General features: G+C 40.4%; 1 protein-coding gene across 5 annotated transcripts in view; it reads left to right on the top strand.

Moving 5' to 3' along the window:
- Window positions 1-18,429, top strand: part of NLGN1 (neuroligin 1) — a 292,410-nt gene that overhangs the window by 233,627 nt on the left and 40,354 nt on the right. The gene's annotated exons all lie outside the window — the stretch shown is intronic.

The following is an 18,429-nucleotide window of genomic DNA, read 5'->3' on the forward strand; positions in this document are numbered from 1 at the left end:
TGCTCTACGTGCACCTTCTTCCCCAGGGCTGCTGCTGGAGATGTGTTACAGAGATGGATGGCAGGCCCGTGTGCTGGCTGCCTTGCGCTCAGCACAGCACAGCAGAGACGCTGCACGGGTGATGGATGGCCAGGGCTGCTGCTGTGTTTGCAGGGTAATTAATTGCTACATCCTCCTTTCTCCCTCAGAAACGGGGAGGAAGGACCCAACCACTCCTAAAAGCATCTGAAGGATGGCACTTGCTGGGAGGTGAAGCTTATGGAGCAAAATCTGTGTTAAACCTGAGAAATTACTCATCTAGGTGTATCTAATCATCACAAAATAATCAGTTTTGATGAGGAAATCCAGACACAAAAACTGTTAGAGCCCTCCAGTTTAACCTCCATCCTACTCAGGGTATACCTAAGAGATTTACACACCTTTCTTATTCCTCACCATGGGCATCATGTTGCATTTTTCCCACCGTGTGTGCTTTGGGAGGCTCGGAAGGCTCCTGCCCCACTGCTGACACAGTGCCACAGCCCTCCAGTTCACACTTTGCTGCTGAGAAGGAGTAAACTGTGACTCCCTGGGTAGCAGCTGGCACAGGGTTTGGCATCAGTCAGCTTGTGAAACTGGGAGATTGACACTGAAACCTGCCTTGTGCCGAGTAAAGAGGTAGAGGAGGATAAAAATGGAAAGAAAGGAAGATCTTTTGTATGGAATGACCAAAAAAAAAGAAAAAATAGAAGAAAATGTTATATTGGTCTTAAGATGGTTTTGGTCCAAAGATGGAAGGGTTTTATTTTAACCTCTGATTTTTCAGTGCTACACTGTAATAACCTCATTAGGGAGACAGGCTTTAAAGTGGGGAACAATTTGTAATATTTCTCCATGACTGTTATGTGATCAATTTGCCCTTGAAGCTTGAAGTGAGTTTGGTTTAAAGTCATTAAAGTGGGATAGACCTCCCAAAGCAAGGGAACTCTGCTGTACTTCCCTTCCCTCACTCATACTGATGATAATTGATGCTCACAAACCAGAGGCAAGGGCAACACTGCAACAGCTACCCTTGACAAGCTTGTCACCTTTTAAGAAAACTCTCATTGCTTGTCAAAACCAGGGCTTGATTACAACGTGTTATCTGACGTGGAGTGAAGAAAAGCTGTATTACTTTGCTGGGCTAAAAATGGGAATGAGATTATGTATAAACATAAAGGAAGAACATATTCTGATAATAAATGAATGGGACAGATGATGGATGATGTGGAGATTAAAGTGCAAGAAATATTGGAGCAATTTTTAATTGCTTAATTTTATCCCTTTTGAATGAGGAAACACATTTTCCATTACTTCAGTGGTGGCGAAATGTAGACTATGTATAAAATAGGGATTTGGCATGTATATGCTTAAGTATATACAAATCTGGTTCTCAGTTTTGCTCTGAGATGTACTAATAATATCAAGAGAAAGAAATATCCTTTATGTAGGTCTTGGAGGTGTTTTGATCAGTGCCAAGATGAGTCATGCACCTTTGGATGACTGATTTTGGTTTGTACATCCTGCCCAGGGCTTCTATAACCATCCAAGTATTCTTCTCACTTACAGGAACTCAGGCCTTTCAAGGTTCATACTGGAAAATGATAATATGACCTTGGATGTGCTACAGGATAATTGCAGAATCTTGGTCATATAAATCACGAGTAAATTTATAGGATTCATACAGGGCATTCTGATACATAACTCCTTTTCCTTCCTGGTTTCTCTTCACCTGAAGTTTTCTAAGTAGTCTAAAATGATAATTTTAGAAATTATAATTCTTTTTTTTTTTGATACTTCTGATGGAAAAAAAATTTTTTTGGAGTTGCTTTAATAATTTTTATGCTTTGTAACAGAACCAGCAGATCTTTCTCAGGCCAAATTAAGTGGGAAATTGGACTGGCTTTTAGTCAAAATATTAATCCAGAGGAGAAAATAGGTGTTGCTCAAGTTGTCTTAAAAATGCTATCTGTGGAAAAAAAAAAAATCACCCACATATTTTGGCATAAAATAAACTATGGAGAGGTAGCTTTGCTTCAGCAATGCTTTTTTCTGAATCCGTGTATGAATCCCTCTTATTTCACCTTTCAAGCAAGTCCAGTAAATAATTAGGCATTTTTTTTAATAAGAAAGGAGAATGTAGCTGAGCTAAAAATCCTACAAACGTACAATAGCACTTGGATTATTTGGAAAGGTACGGGCTCAGTTCAAGTAAAATAACATTCCCTTGTACACAGGAACACCTAAAGGATGCATTAGTTTATAGGATATTTTATTGCTGATGGTTTTTGTTGAATTAGAGACAGAAGAAATGAGGAATATGAGATGTTGTGGGAACAGAGATGCTCTGAAGTTACAATGAGAAGGGAATTTCACAGGTGGTTTAAGGGCACCTGAGGTCAGGGGCTGAGGAGAATTGGGGATGCTGCCACAAGGTGACCAAAATGAGGGTACAAATGAGGGAAAGGGAAATAGGAGAGTGGTGGACTGTGTAGGTGACACAGGGACAAGAGGAAGAGAAGAGGAACTGGTTAGATTTCAGCAGGGGAGCAGAAAGATTTTCCCTGGTAGAGCAAATGATGTTTTGGAGGCTGCAAGGAGCCTCTGGAGAGCTCCCTGCCTTTCACAGCCACTGAGTTTCTGCAAAGCTTCTGTCAGATTGTCCTGTTCTTCCACCAACTCTGAAAATTTCCCTCCTGGCTTCATAAAGTAGCTGTTTCATGGCTATGTGCAGGGCATGTGTGGTGTATATATAGAGTGAGTTCCAGGTGTCAGCTACCAGATGCCTCCCTGAACACATTTCTCAACCTTTTATCCTGCTTGCTGCTTTCACACCAGTACCTGGATGATCCATGCAGAATGAGAGTGAGAAAATAATGGATTAGAGACTGAGAAAATAATGGATTTTAACTTTTTTTTTTTCCTTTTTTTTTTTTTTTCTGGTGGGAGGAGGGATAGAGTGGGGGAAGAGGAACTGTGCAAGAGGAACCGTGCAAATCTTTTAGGCAAAATTTTACAAAAACAGCACTAATTCCAGGCATCTTAAATTAAGTGCCTGGCTTCATATTTAGACAGCTATTATTCCCACTGACTTTACTGCAAATTTTATCTGCAGACCAGCATTTCTGTGAAGAAAAGTCTGTTCCTTAGAGCTTGAGAATGGGGATGCGTTTTATAGTTTGGAACCTGGGTTTATAGATTTGCTCAAGAACACTAACCTCTCCACTATAAGAATCACAGTTAGAGTTTCTTTTTCTTCAAGGGCTCAATCTTACAGGAGGCTGAACATTATTGACATTAAACTCATGGAGCTCAGGCTTATATAATCAAAGTACACAACACTCTGAAGAATTGAGCTTTAAGCACAGAATTCACCAGCCTAATGCATTTGGAAACACTTTGCTTTGCATATAGAGGGAATGATCACACATCAGACACCTGGCAATTTTGATGATCCTGTTTTCAATAGAATAACATTGCATACTCTATCACCAGAAGAGTAATAAATGAGAACACTGAACAGAAGTGCCAAAAGGAATCCTTAATATCGTTTTTATGAACATCTGTCATTTGTTTAAGTATAAAGAAAAATGAGCTTATGCTGAATGAAAAATCAGTTCTAAAATGGAGACTATCAGTACCTTTTGCAAAATATTCTTATTTTTATTGAGCATTTTACTGTATGCATGAGAATTCCCAGCATTATTTTTATGGCTCTGCACAGCCTCCATTGCACATTCTTGGTGTAGACCTGAGAGGAGCTGGCTTACACATAAGAACAAAAAGAGGTGTAATGAATCATGAAACAAACCTGTTTTATTCAATAAGACCTTGTCTGAGCTTTCTTTCCACATGAAGAACTGGCCATTCGAACAGAAATGACCTGCAGAATTTTTGCATAGGAAGGAAGCTAAATTCATTGGGGCATCTACAGTAATAATTCCATTGTTTCATGATACTATGAGATTAAATTAAACAATACTAGCATTTAGAAACTTCCCTAGTACACAGAACAATGAAGTATTTTCTCCTGAAAATGTCATTGATTCCTTTCTCCAGTAATTTTTTGCAGTTCAGTAACTGCAAGACCTTTGTTTTCAAGATAAATGCAGGCAGAGGTGTCTGGCACAACGGAGAATAAAGGCTTAAAAGGTTTTCTCAGGAAAGCAAGGGCCAACCTTACCTATGCTTTACCACAAATAAAATGCTGCACATGGGCAACAGGTAAGAGATGCCACCAGTGTACCACGTGAGATCTGACAGGAGTTGCTAAATGGAATTTCTGTAGTTCAGATATCACCTTCAACCAGGGAGGAGATGAAAGAAAGCTTAATGCACTTAATGACATTTGTAGGCATCAGTGTTACCGTGCTACCTATAAATTCTTGGCCTTTGTTGTGCTGTGTAAAGCTCTGAGTCACAGGCTGCCACTGGAGATGTCATTATTTTAGAGGTTGATGCACAGAGTAATGACATTTTTTCCTTTTCTTTTTTTTTTTTTTTGCTAAAATTAGTGTGTCTGGAATAGGTCTTAGTGGGAGGAAGGGAACTGTGGGATTTTAAAATCTTGTACCTATAAAGGTAGTCTTTGGGTTTTTTGTCTTTTTTGATCAATAATATGAAACTATGAAGCACTTACTTACAAAAAGCTTTTCTTCCTTCATACCTTTGCACATCCTAGCTTTAGAGGATTGCACAGATTTTTCCACTCAGCCATTCCACACAACAGGTCTGGTAGTTCAATGAGTACCTTTTTCTTTCTTCTCTCTGTACTCAGTGATGCCTCTGGTTGATTAATTTTAGAATAAAGCATTCCTAGAAGAGCTCTTCCAGAGAGGCTTTTCTGTGGGCGTCTGTTCTTTACATCCAGGGCAAGATGGTCCCTGCATGGTCAGGCAGGCTGCGTGGCTCAGTGCATGGGAACTTTGATTTTTGCAGTCTTTTAACTTTTGGATGTGACTTCTTCACGCAGGAAACACTTGCTGCAAGTCAAAGTGCAACAAGCTATCAAGTCAAATTAAAACTCGAAACAAAAACGGAGAATGAAAGAATTTTTCTTCCACCCCAGAGTAGAACACTGGCACATCAAGGCCTGACCTTCAAGCTTTCCCCATTAGGATTCTTTAATAGAGCAAGGAAATGAGTAACAGGAATGGAGGAAAAAAGAGAGAACTGCAACCCACAATAGTCCTTTGACTCTTTTTACTGCTGGAGGAGTCAATGCTGGACATGCTGCTGCCTCTCTCCTCCCTTTTATGCACTTCACTGGGTCTGATCTTTTGTCTTTTTCTTTTTTTCTTTTTTTTTTTTTTAGTGTGTGGTTAGTCATTTTCATTATGAAAGGTCAGTCTACTTTTCTGCTGCAATTTGAATGTTGTCCACATTTTTTCCCCAAATGTCATTACGTCGGCTAACATTTTTATCAGCAATTATGACAAGATTTTGTAGCATTTCTAGCACACATCTCTAGAATACATTCTGTCTGAAGAGTTCTTTTTTTTGTAATTAAAAATGACCTGGCTACATACTAAATGCTAAAATATTGTGAAATCCTAATGGCTGTCTTCAAGTTTTGAGAACGTTCTGTTCCCTGTAAATTATGCAAAATGTGAGTTTGAGGTCTTTGAAAAATGTCTTTCCCCCATGTTCATAAATTTCTGCTAATTTAAATGGATAAGGTCAGTCAGTTTGTCTGGAAGACCATTTAAGAATAAATGTTTCTGAAAACTTAATTCCTTAATCTGTCTCTCTCAGGCTCTGTACAGCCCTGCATGAACGTTCCTTTGCTTGCTTTTCATACTGACTGATTCCCCCCATTCCTGCACTTCTTTCTCCAGAGCATTTTTATAATTATAGAATCAGTTACCAGCTGAGAAAAAAATTGACCCAGGATGTGTAGCTGGGTAGGGGATGAAGCCTGGGCTGCCCTCCTGACACTTTCTGTCTCTGAAGCCAACCTGTGGGACACCTTTTATTTTCCCTTTGTCTGCCCCAGCTTTGTTCTCTGCCGATGGAGTTAACAGCACCTCGGAGCACCCGGTAGAAAATATTTATTTGTTGTTATCTGTGAATTTTAGCAGTTCTCAATACACAACCATTTAAGCCCCTTGGAAAACTGTTAATTGCATTTGGGCTCTTCCACGCCTCCTCCTCCTCCTCCTCCCATCTGCTGCAGTTTTCTCCCACCTTTCCCTATCACCTCTTCCTCTGCTGAAGGCAGAGCACAGACATTCCTGCCTGATGGCCCTGGCTGCACGCTGGTGTCCTGTGCTTCCCTGCTCTCTGCCTCTGGTAATGCTGATATGTGATTTTTAGCTTGTTTATCCTGCTTTCTCTGCCACACAAGATCCTTATTTCCTCCTCTTGGTAGTTTTATCCCCAAAGGCTCTTGCCAAAGTGAGTAGAACAGTGAGGTTGGCTCCTCTGTGATGTCCCTGGGCCCTCTGGAGCTGGGATCTTGCACCCACAGGTGGGAACCACATGGTGGAAAGCCCACACCAAGCCTAAGACAACTCTGTGAAATCACTAATTACAAAAACCTCCCACGTTTAACCGCTTTTTACATAACAACCCATCAAAGTTGGCACTATGCTGGGTATTCTGGGGGCATGGTAAATAACCAAAAGTGTGTTGTATCGGATTATCCAGAAATTATATCAACTTTCTGAAGGCAAAATGAAATTTTCCCCCTCACATATTTTAAAGGAAGATACAGTTGTAGAGATTTTATTTTTCCAAGTTCAGTAGGACTTTTTCTTACTATTAGAAGCCAAGCCAGGTGTCTGGTTTGTAATTCACTTACCAATTGTAGAGACACTTTGAGTTGCTATGTACATATAATGGAAAGAAATGAGAAAGAGGAGCTAATCAGGAATTTTTCAGCAGAATGCTTTTTCCTGGATAACGGTGTTTCAAGGAAATTCAGATGCTTAATGGAATTTCTTCAAGGTTTCAACAGCAAAAAGACAGGCTGGGATGTTACGGGAGGCAGTCTGCCACTCTTCTCTGTGCTGCTCTAGGCATGACAAGAGTATAACTGAAATACTTGGGTCTACTTCTAAAATAATTTTAAGGACAACTGTTTTTCATTTTTGATTGTCAAGGTATCAGAATGTTCCATTGTAAACTAAACCAGGATCTGTTTCAGTCCGGAAAAAAAATGATGTGTTTTAACCTATGCTGGGTGGCAGATGTGTCTTTGCTGGCTCAAAAATAAAACATCACAGAATCATGGAATGGTTTGGGTTGGAAGGCACCTTAAAGCTCAGGTAGGCCATCTTTCATTACCCCAGGTTGCTCCAAGCCCCATCCAAGCTGTCCTTGAGCAATTCCAGGGATGGGGCAGCCACAACTCTTGTGCTATAGACGACTTTATCTCTCACTGTGGTGCACTACTGCTGGTGTAGAGCACAGCAACATGAACAAAGACTAGAAAAGGCAGCATCAAAGAATATGTTTAAAGGAATTTAGTTTGAATTCCAAAACTTTCTAAAAAACAAAGCACTGTTTTGTCAAGGCATGTTTAGACCTGGAATTTCTTTAAAGCTTTTTTTGGAAAACATTAGGATTCTGAGAAATTACCCTTCTTCATTTTGAAAAAAAGTTGGTGTGTAATTTCCAAGAAATGTCTTCCTGGGAGAAGAGGCTGGCTGAAGCAGCTTTCTGTCCCATCCTGGTCTGCAGCAGGAGCTCTGGCTCAGGCTCCATTGCTGATTCAGGCAGCATTTAGGAACTCTCTCACATCACTGACTTACCTCTTTAACTTCAGACACTTTACTATGAAAGATGGTTGCACAATTTACCATATGTAATTTTTAAACCTAATTTAAGTAAATTTTGTATGACTTCTCATCAAAGCACTTCCAATTTATTTTTTTGGGTTTTTTAGGACTGGTTTAATTAAATTTAGCATAAGTCAATTCATATTGATTGAAATTACCTTAAATGAGTTTGGCTTGAGCCCAAATAACACAGTCTTTTGCACCTGTTTTAAGTTAAATTGGTTTAATTTTATACCAACAGTTCTACTGTTGCCACCCATCAGTGGCAGCCAGCACACAGAAAGCTCCCACTTCTGGGCTGTTATGAAGTACCAAGTAGAGAAATAATCCGAGATTACCTACATGCACTCATCTCTCAATGGTATCATTTGTAGAGTAAATTATCATTTAATTAGTATAAGCTTTGAGAAATTCATCAATGCCATATCTTTGAGCTTCCATTCTTCATCACTAATTTTGCCATATATTATACAATCAAATAAATGGTAATTCATATATTATCCATTTTTATACACCAGCTTTTGTTGTGATTCTTATTAAAGCTCACTCTTGCTGCTTTAGTATTCTGACATGCTTTCCTTGCTTTACATAATTTTAATTATAAATACCAAATTAATGCAAAGTAGGCTAAACTCAAAGCAGGCAAAGCAGGGGGATTCTCTGTGGTGAGCAAAGGCAGCAGTAATGATCCCCCCCTTTGCTAAAATTTTCTCCTTAATTCCAGAGCTCTCAAACACAAGTAGAAGCTGTCACTGAGCTTCATCTGAACTTTCCCTTGTGGCCCTTAAAAATGTTATTTAGAAGAAAGACAAGTAAAGATGTGTTTGGGACCAGGAGGAGAGTTTTGCTAATGTGATCATAAAGTGTGCAGGTAAATACTGGAGCTACTTCTCTGCTCACATCACTACAAACTGGAAGAGGTCAAGTGAAATAAAAAATATTAACTCGGGGTTCTCTCCTGCGCATGTTGTAGCTGTGATAGGTTTGTTGCTAGAAGAGAAAAAGCTGGACTCCCCCTCTGCTTATAACCTATAGAGAGGAGTAGGATCAAAACTGAGGTGTAAAATAGCTGTAGAGGTGAGAAGCAGATGTTCTTATCCTGTGCACAAGCAGGGCAGGTGTTTGACAGGACTGTGCAGGACAGGCTCACCTGGGTGCCTTATTAACCATAAAGTGGAGAGCACACCTAGAAACTTAGCAATTTCCAATGTAAGTAAATTTTTTTGGTGCATTTTAGATGAGAAAAGACAGTTTATTTTATTTTTATTTTTACCCATTTTTTCTCCTCAGACTCTCTTTACTACAGAACTAATTTTCTGGTGCAGAGCTGTGACTGATGTAACACTCTGTGTGTGAGCCATACAAATTACCAGAAACAGAAAATAATGCATAAATATCCATTGCAATGTAAATATTACTGTTTAGAAAATGTTTGACCCTTTCTAATACAGGAGGCCACACCACATTATATCAGACTGTGCTCTGTCATGTTGCAACATGAGATGAAGTAACAAGAAGTGACATGAACCTTTGTAAAATGCCACAGTGCAGTAACCCATTTTTAATGCTGTCAGTATAAACCATGGGAGCAGGTAGAAACAAATCAAACATAACATCTGAATGGGAAAATATTGTTAAAATTACCTACAGCCTTCAGTTAATATCTGACTGTCAGGACATCTCTGGCTGAGGTATCAATTCACACCAAGGAATCGTGCGGGTTTGTGACGAGAGCGATTGTGAATCTCATTACAGGGATTGTCACTTCACTCTTATTTATCAGCACCTCACACAGCATCACGGCCGAGTAAACAGGATGAGGTTTGTCTTGGTAATTTTCTTGAATAACAGTCCCACAGGCCCACCTCACCTCCCTTCCCAGGTCAAAAGGAGTGAATAGCAGAGGGCTGATTAAGCATTCCAGAACCTTGTTCGCCAGTTCACCTTGCAGCACTTTTGCTTCCTCTCCTCTCAAATTTTTCTCCTCCTAAACTGCCCCAAAATACATTTCTGCTGGGATGAGAAGGCTATCAAGGCTTTGCCTGGGTCTCCTTTGTTACACTTCCCTGAAGACTAGCAGCATCCAGCATTTATGGCCCTGACATTTCAGCAGTCCTAGGGCCTCTCCCGCAAACCAGTCTTGCACTAGATGCCAAATTATATCCAAAAAAGCAAAAGCAGTGCACTTCTTATGAATTTTATAGGACACTGTGGAATTAAACTGGACAACCAATTTAAGAGTGTAGAGACTGATTCACCAGCATTACTGCTGAGGAATCAAGTAGCAGATTCATTGAATCTGATGGTTTGGGCATAAATAATGTTTAAGGTAATTAACTGTGGATTTCAGGCTTGTCCTGAGGACTTTATCAAACTGCAATTTTACAGCACAAAGGAGGTTTTCTGAATTCATGCATGGAAATAAAAATTCCAGTGTTACAATGAGGTCCTTTGGTGTATGATATGCAGCAAGTAGGTCTGCTCGTAATGCATATGAATAAGCACTATCATATTAAAAGTGATTCTCTAATGACACTGGTAAAAACTGCAACATATTAGGGATTTCTCTTCCATGTGACCTTTGTCTTGAAGTTTTTCTTCTCTTCATGTTCTCCCCACTGAAAGAAAGATGATAGCAGTGGAGGAGATTCAACAACAAACAGGTGAATCTGGAAATCTGACCCAGTATCAGACTCTTGGGATTTTTCCCAATTTAAGGAATTTTTCACAAGCATATATAGATAGAGAAAAGTCCCACAGCTCTCAGCTTTCTAAGGGATGCTGGCCTGATAAACCAGGGATGTGTCCTCAGACATGTTGGTGAAGACTTTTGTCTTGTTAAACAGCACAAGAAATGAAGCACAAGCTGCAGCAAGGGAGGTTCCAAGCAGATATAAGGGAAAATATTCAAAACAAGGGTGATCAAACATTGGAACAAGTTGCCCAGAGATGTTTTATAGTTTCCATCCTTAGAGGTATGGAAAAATACAACCAGCTTAAGCCCTGAGCAACCTGACCCAACCTAAGAGTTGAGCTCACCTTCCAAGTGGTCTCTGCTGTGCAAGGTCATCTTTCCCTGATGCTCCTCAAAAGACCCTTCTACCCTAAATTATTCTGTGATTCTCAGCCAGCAGTTTCACACTGAGCAGCATTTGGTGACCTTCTCTTCCTCACTGCTTTGCTGCAGAGACTGACTTCAAGGGGTTAAATGCATTTTATTTAGGGATAGAGGATGAATATGAACTGCAGATCCAAAAGAATCACATGCTGTTGGTGCATCCACTACATATCTACTGTTATGAATGCTCCTAAATATACTGTAAAGATATTGAAAATCATATTAATTATTCATGTTATCTTAACATCTGGTCTAAAATTGTAAAGTCCTTTTTTTTTGTTCATTATTATTATGTGTACGCTGTGAAAGTATTAAGGACAAGCCGATCTTGCTGCAGGTCATCAGATTTCCTCTTTGACCTTGTCACAGATATCATCTCATCTGTTTGTGTTCAAGACTGCTTAAAAGCCTAAACCTATCCTGCACAAAATAAATATAGGAGGGAAACTCTTAAGAAATGTTCTTTATTCTCAGCCCAATGGGCTATCTTTATTCAATAGAGCTAAGTATTTGACCAGTTTTGCAATAAATAGAAGCTGAAATGTAATTTACCAGCTCTTCGTGAATTGTTTATTCATACCCACCCTCGGGATATTCTAGTACTATTGAATTACTCAGTATGATGTTGACAACTAGTTTATTTTTTTTCTTCTAATTTCTGCAACGTGCTGTTATTCAGTATTTAAATCTGAGAACTAATTACTGGTGACATGTGAGAATTTTGCAAAAAAAAAAAAAAAAACCAAAGGCTGTAGACAAGTGAAACAAACCAGGCCAAATTCAAACCTGACTTATACTGGTACAGCCCAACCCATGACAGCAGAAAGACAGGATGTAGGCAATTAACTATTTCTGCAAAATTATTTTTCCATCTCTGACATTGCTTTCTAGATGTCCTAAAAATACACCAGGGTTGGGGGGATTGGTTTGTTTTTCTCCTCTGTTGATGTTGTGATACAATAAACTTCTCTAATAAGAAAGGAAAAAGCATGGGTAAACAGAATCCCTTGGCACAAAATTACTTTTCAGGAGTGCTATTTACTTTTTCGAAAAAAAATTCAAGTATAGTTGTATTCCCAACCATGTGTACAGGACAGAGCAAACCAATGATTTCACCAAGGCTTCAGAATGATGAGTTAGTTAGGTGAAGATCCTGAGAGCTGACTTGTGCCTGGTTCCCTGGACTACAGGGAGCTAAATAAAGGGTTTCACTGGGACAAAAACTTCTGCCTAAACACAGGGCCTGAAAAGTCCCTACCAAACACGACCTATTAAAATAAAAAATATGTGCTTTTAAAAGAGGGAGGGCACTAATTAACTGCAAACCATAGCAGCTTTGGTGTTTGACCCTGAAATATTTGGGTGTTAATTTGAAAATAGGCAGAACTTGCAGCAACAAAAGCTACAAAGATGAGGAAGGGTATAAAATATGAAGAAGAGAGAAGACTGCTCTGCTTATTTTCAGGTCATTTTGTAACAGTTAGTGTTGAGAGACTCGACAGGTTAAAAATAACATTCTTATTTTGTTATAATTTTAACTTGCAGCATCCCTTTTTCAAAAACAGTTACAGCACAAATTACATAATCTCCTTAAAAAGTTGTGCTCTAGAATAGTGTAATACTTTATTAAAGGGTTAAAATTAAGGATGATTTTGTGTGCTTTTCTAAAGCAAGGCCCTCCAGTACACAAACAAAGGTAAATTATATCACGAATATTTTCAAGGCATCAGAGCCTCTGTATTGCCTATGCCCTACATGCTGCAATGCTAAAAAAAAATAACCACCCTCACTTTGCTTATCAGGATACCAAGAGCTGTATTGTGCTGGATACTTCCCATAGTGGCACACGTTATATTATTGGAGTTCTCTCTGATCCTTTCCTCCCTGTCAGAGTTGTGGAATAAACTAAAATATCCATGTGATGCACGAATCACAGAGGGATCTGTGAAAACAGCCATCATTCACTTGTGGTACTTAAAAAATTATCATCCTTCAAGTGAAAAATCCTCCACCTGAAAAACAGGCTTGAGGGGGAAGGGCCAGGTTCAGCTCCTGCAGCTTCCCACGTACATAAATAACCCCTGGACAGTGCTGAGCTGACCCCTGGGCTGGCTCAGCGGATGTTTGCTCGCAACCAGGGAGGCAAGGGCTAACAGCAGGGGGTTTTATTCCAAAGAAAGGCAGTTTTCCTGGTGTGATGTAGGCAGGCCCTCATCAGAGAGCCTGGCACAGCTGTTCCCTGTGCCACCCCATCTCCGTGTCTCCTGGCAATCCCACAGCACCAGGGCTCGCTGGTGTGGGTGATCCCTGCAGAGCTCAGCTCTGGGGATGGAGGAAGCTTCTCTGGGGATTCCAGCTCAGCCTTTACCCACCGAGGTGACCCAGAGCTCTTCCCCTTCCTCTCCCTTTGCACTGTTGTCACTCAGGGTCCCTGGCTGTGGCACTGCTGGGGACAGGCCCTGTCAGGGTGGGCATGACATTAAAGCCCTACAGCTTTTCTGGTTTCCAGACTGCTGCATTTGTGGCCATCCCATGCAGCTCTTGGCACATCAGCTGTGTTAACAGGCAGTTTTCCTGCTGTTTATTCCAATACTTAATGAATTGCTCTGTTTTGTGTGGCGTTCTCCTTGTGACGTTGCTCAGAGGTTCCTGTTCATCCCTGGCACTCTCAGCAGCGCAGTAGCTCCATCACAAATGTCCTGCTTTGTTGCATTCCTGCTGCAGTGATTGGATCTCACTTCTGCTCAGATTCCTAATCCCAGCTATTTTTATGGCCAAGTGGCAAAATGTGGAGGTTTTTATTCTGGAGCTTTGAGCTGGTAGTCCAGAAGGCCACAGCTCTGCCTCTGGAATTCAAGTTTTAAACAAAGTAGAGTTTTACAGATGAATTACAGAGTGTGAGAGCAAGCAAAGCTGTCACAAGTCTTAGTAGCCACAATTAACTTGTCTGTTCATTACGAACATCAATATTAATATTTTATTCACCCATAACTTCAAAGCATGAAAGGCAGCCTAACAAAAACAGACTAAACATCCTTCACATCTCTGCTGTCTCGCTCTGATTGCCCACCAAAAAGTGGCAGTGTTTCTTTGGGACACCAGTCTAGGATTCAGCAAATCTCTTGGCACTCCAGGAGTCAGAACCCTCTCCTTGGTCCTCAGCAGGTGCCAGCTGTGAAGTCTGTATCCCTTTCAAGTTTCAGATGACATTGTACACAGCTCTGACGTTCAGGTCTTTGCACCACGGGGCTGTGGAGAAATGCAGGTCTGGCAGGAAGGGAACCATCATATTCATCACTACAGCTTTAGAACTCTTACCCTTCCGAGCTGTTGTCCTCTATGAAATGCAAAGTGCCTTTGAGAAAGCATCATTTATTAATAAGATATATTCTTTTAGATTTTGGCAGGTTACATTCCAAAAAAAAGGGCCCAGCGCGTCCTTATGTAATGAAACACTGCACAATTCATGTCTCACCTCCTGCCAGTGCTTTTAGAAACTGGTGGAAATGAGTAATTACCCATAAATGGTAGCATTCCTCCATTACTTACAGAGAGTATTTGGCAGTGATCATTTAGGCTTAAATGTTTTTTTAAAAGGTAATACCATTCATGGACTTGTCATGTTCAGAACTTTAACGTGTCCCTTAAACTACTCAACCAATTTATTACAAAATTACTCCATTTTTTTAAGTTAGCTCTTTTTATTTCTGTTGCTCTGTCTGATCCATATTTAAACCACTGTTATTAAGTTCTTTATATATGCCAGCATATCAGAACATGGAAATAAAGATTGCTCTGAGTGGTAGTTTAAAAGAAAAAAAGGTTGTGTCACCTGTAATTCAGGCAAGAGTTGAAGAAAGAGTTCCCTGTGCCACTGACACCATCACACCACCCCTGGGAGTTTTCAAGGTCAGGCTGGATGGGGCTCTGAGCAGCCTGGCCTAGTGGAAGGTGGGGAACCCATGGCAGTGGTTGGGACTGGATGAGCTTTGAGGTCCCTTCCAACCCAAACCATTCCGTGGTTCTCTAATCGTATAATTCCATGATAGCCTCAGGTCAGATTTCTCAATGTAATGAATGGTAGAAGAAGGCTCTGGAAGCCCTCCCAGTGGCTCCTCAGGTGAGGTGGTTTGGTGCTCAGTGCCTGGGATGGGAAGCCACTGCCACACTGGGGCCAGGGAGGGATGTCCTCCTCCAGCTGAGCCAGCTGTGTGTTCTCTTCTTGCACAAGGAAAAGCTGCACTGCAGCTCTTTTCACTGGGTGCCACAGGAGCTTTCCTGATCCCTTGCTCCCACCCATCTGGAATGCATGGCTGAGTTCTCCTGTCACCCCCTGACCTAGATCTGTAGTTATTTTTCATGTAATAACATTGTGGAACCTCTGTTTTAGAGATCTCCTCTCTTCAACAGTGACCTCGTGTGTGGTGGCTGGCCTGGGATAATGTAACTATAAATTTCATAAAGCTGCATTCCAGCTGCAATCACAGATCTGGGAACTGATTTCTTTTGATGGTCTCAAAAAGCTGGACTTTCCAGGAAGAGTGAAGGGTCATTTTTATTATCTCAGCTTTACCTTTTAGAAGTATGTTAGATGCAGGTGTGCTAGTTACAGAATTAGTTTGTACTGAAGAAAAAGTATCTTAATACTTAAAAAAAATATTTATGATTTTTCTACATTTCTCATAGTTGCATCAGATTTTTATATAATCTCTTATAAACTAATACTCTACAATTCAGCTAAAAAAAAATTGTGCTTGTGCCAATGCAGCTGAAATGTCACTGAGCAATGGTGTCGTTCAAAGCCCAAATCACCGGTGCAGTGCAAATATGGTGGGGTTAAGTAGCAGTTCATTTAGTTCTGCAGCTCTAATTTTGTTCAGGCAGAGGATGCCTCTCAGTTTGCATTTCCATTTTCTACAGGATATACACATGGCAGTTTTGTGAAATGAAGGACAAGAACAGGGCTCTTGCTCGATGGATTCTGGGAGCTGTAAGAGCATCTTCCTTAATTTCTGTGGGCACTGAACCAAAAGGCTGCAATGCACTGTATTGCAAAACTGCCACAGGGAAACTTTTTGTTTTAAAATACATAATTAGGCCATAGGTGTGTTAGTGGAGTTTTGAGTCTTCTCATCTTAGTAGGGAATGGGTATAAGTAAGAGAGCTCTCTACTTCCTGTCAGAATGCATAGAAAAAGTACTTGAAACTGGTGTAGTTTGAACTATTTTCTGCAGTTAGTACTCAAAATAAATAATCCTCACTAACTTGGTGGAAATGATTGATTATTCCCTAAGCACCACTTTGTACTTGGAACATGGACTCTTGCTGGTGTGCTTAAAACAGCACAAACAACCCTTTGCTGTAGAACTTCAGCTAGGCATTAATCACACAGGAGTTTTACCACTAAGTGTTTTGGTATTGATTAATAGGCTGGAATGTGAAAGTTTTAAAACTCTCTCTGAATGTCCACACAGTGCATGTCTGGGTGTGTGGGAAATGCTCTGAGCTCAGTTACAGTGCTCCTCCCATTAATTCTCATTAAACAGCTCCCCACCTTCCTCTCTTCCAGGATCTAAAGTGATTGCAACAGATTTCACATTCAGAAAACAGTATGATAGGCATGATAAAAGAAGTCCCTTTATTTAGCATGTTAGATATGATCATAAAAGACATCCATAATGAACAACATGGATTTGGGGGGCTGAAGGAGAATGTCCTTCATGGGCTGGGACTAAATGATCCCATTTGCTCTGTGACTGATGAGCTCCAGTGGTGACAATTATCAAGGTTGCTCCTGACATAAGTCCATTGCCCCTTTCATTCCCTGGAGTAGCAGAACAAGAGGAGTGTCCCCACGTGTTGCTCCAGTCCCTGAGCTGGTGGGTGACCTTAACCCAGCAGTGTGAGGAGTTTGGGCAGAGACAGAGCTCACCCAGCTGCCATCCCTGCAAGCGCTGCCCTGCCTTCCCTTCCCTCTGGTCACCAGGCGTGAGTCAGTGTTCCCTCCTGGAAGAGCCTACAGGGGTTTTAGTTTTCAGTTTTCCTTGCTGAAACTTCCTAAAAAAAATCTGTGATGAGGCTTGGCTGGAAGGAAATAAACAAAATCCAAAGTGTTGTGAAGCCCAGAGAGCTTGGCTGGTTCTCAGGGGCAGGGGGAAGCCTGGGTGCAGCCTGGTTGGTGGCTGGGCTGGTGAGGCTGAGGGCATCCATCAGGGGAAGGCTCTCTGGGGGATGAGAACACAGGACCAACTCCCAAGAAAGTTCCGCAAAAGCAGTGGATATTTTGAAATGTCAGGAGAGAGAGGGCATTTTCATCATAACGAGATTCTAACATTTAAAATAACTATCCCTGCCATAGTCCTCAGGAGAAGATCAAAACACCATCATTTTAACATCAAAAGGCAAAAGGCATATTCAGCTTTTTCTTTTTTTCTTTTTTCTTTCTTTTTTTTTCAGTCAAAAACACCCCTTGCTGTGTGCAGGGCTTTTTCCTTTTTTTTCCTTCTCCAAAAGACTTAGACATTCAGACTCTAGGACAGAGGCTGTTCACATCTCTTTTTTTTCAAAAGTTGTTTGACAGCTGATCCTGGGGGGGGGGGGGGCTCTCAGTCTTTAACATTTTATTAAGCTGCAATATTTGGAATTTTGAGGCTGAATTTTAGCCTTTGAGGAGGAAGAGTATTCAATGGCATGAATCTTTTAAACTGCAGTGGTGTAAGAGATTACTTCAGCAATTTGCCACAGACAATTTTTCAAAGAGACAATGAGGCATTTGTGAGCAATATACGGTAGGAATGAGCTTCAATGTTTTTCATGCAGCAACTTTGGAAGAAACACTGTCATGTATATGCAGTTTACATGGTACTTAAAATATCTCAGGCAACCTCCAAGGGTATAAAGTCAATTTTTTAAATAAAAATCTCAATTTCTGGTCAAGCTGGAAAAAGAAAATAAAGCCATTTATAAATACCACTCACATTTTTTTTTCTCTGAATTTTTAACCTTGTGTGTATCTGAAAGCCAAGTTTAACTCTGGGCTACTTAAAGGAACTTTTTCCAATCCATCTGGTACACAAACAGTAGCATTTAGTGTTTGTCTTTAGTTTGTGTTTTTAGTGGTTTTAAACTTTTCAGAGTTTTCCACAAGGTCAAGTTGGATGCTAAAACTATTTTCTAAGGTAAATTTTCAGTATAAACTCTATATGAAAAAGAAAAAAAACAGGAAGGAAAAAAAAATCCAATTTAAATTTCTTGTAAACAGCCTGTGCTGCTGGGATGCCTGCCTGGATTTACCCATCATCAGACTGACCAAAACATTTCTTTACTAAATAGAGATTTGTACATGGAAGAACAAAACACATCCAGGTTAGGAAAGCTTCAGTGCAAAAGAATTTGATAGAGTCCTCTAAAATTTGAAATTTTTTGAGGTTACTGATTGACAAATACTATGCAGATGCTTCATAGCAATCACAATGCTTAATTTATATTCCAGTGACACACATTTGTTCACCA

The sequence above is a fragment of the Onychostruthus taczanowskii genome, unplaced genomic scaffold, assembly GCF_017590055.1.
Source record: "Onychostruthus taczanowskii isolate IOZ18803 unplaced genomic scaffold, ASM1759005v1 scaffold24, whole genome shotgun sequence".
NCBI lineage: Eukaryota > Metazoa > Chordata > Aves > Passeriformes > Passeridae > Onychostruthus > Onychostruthus taczanowskii.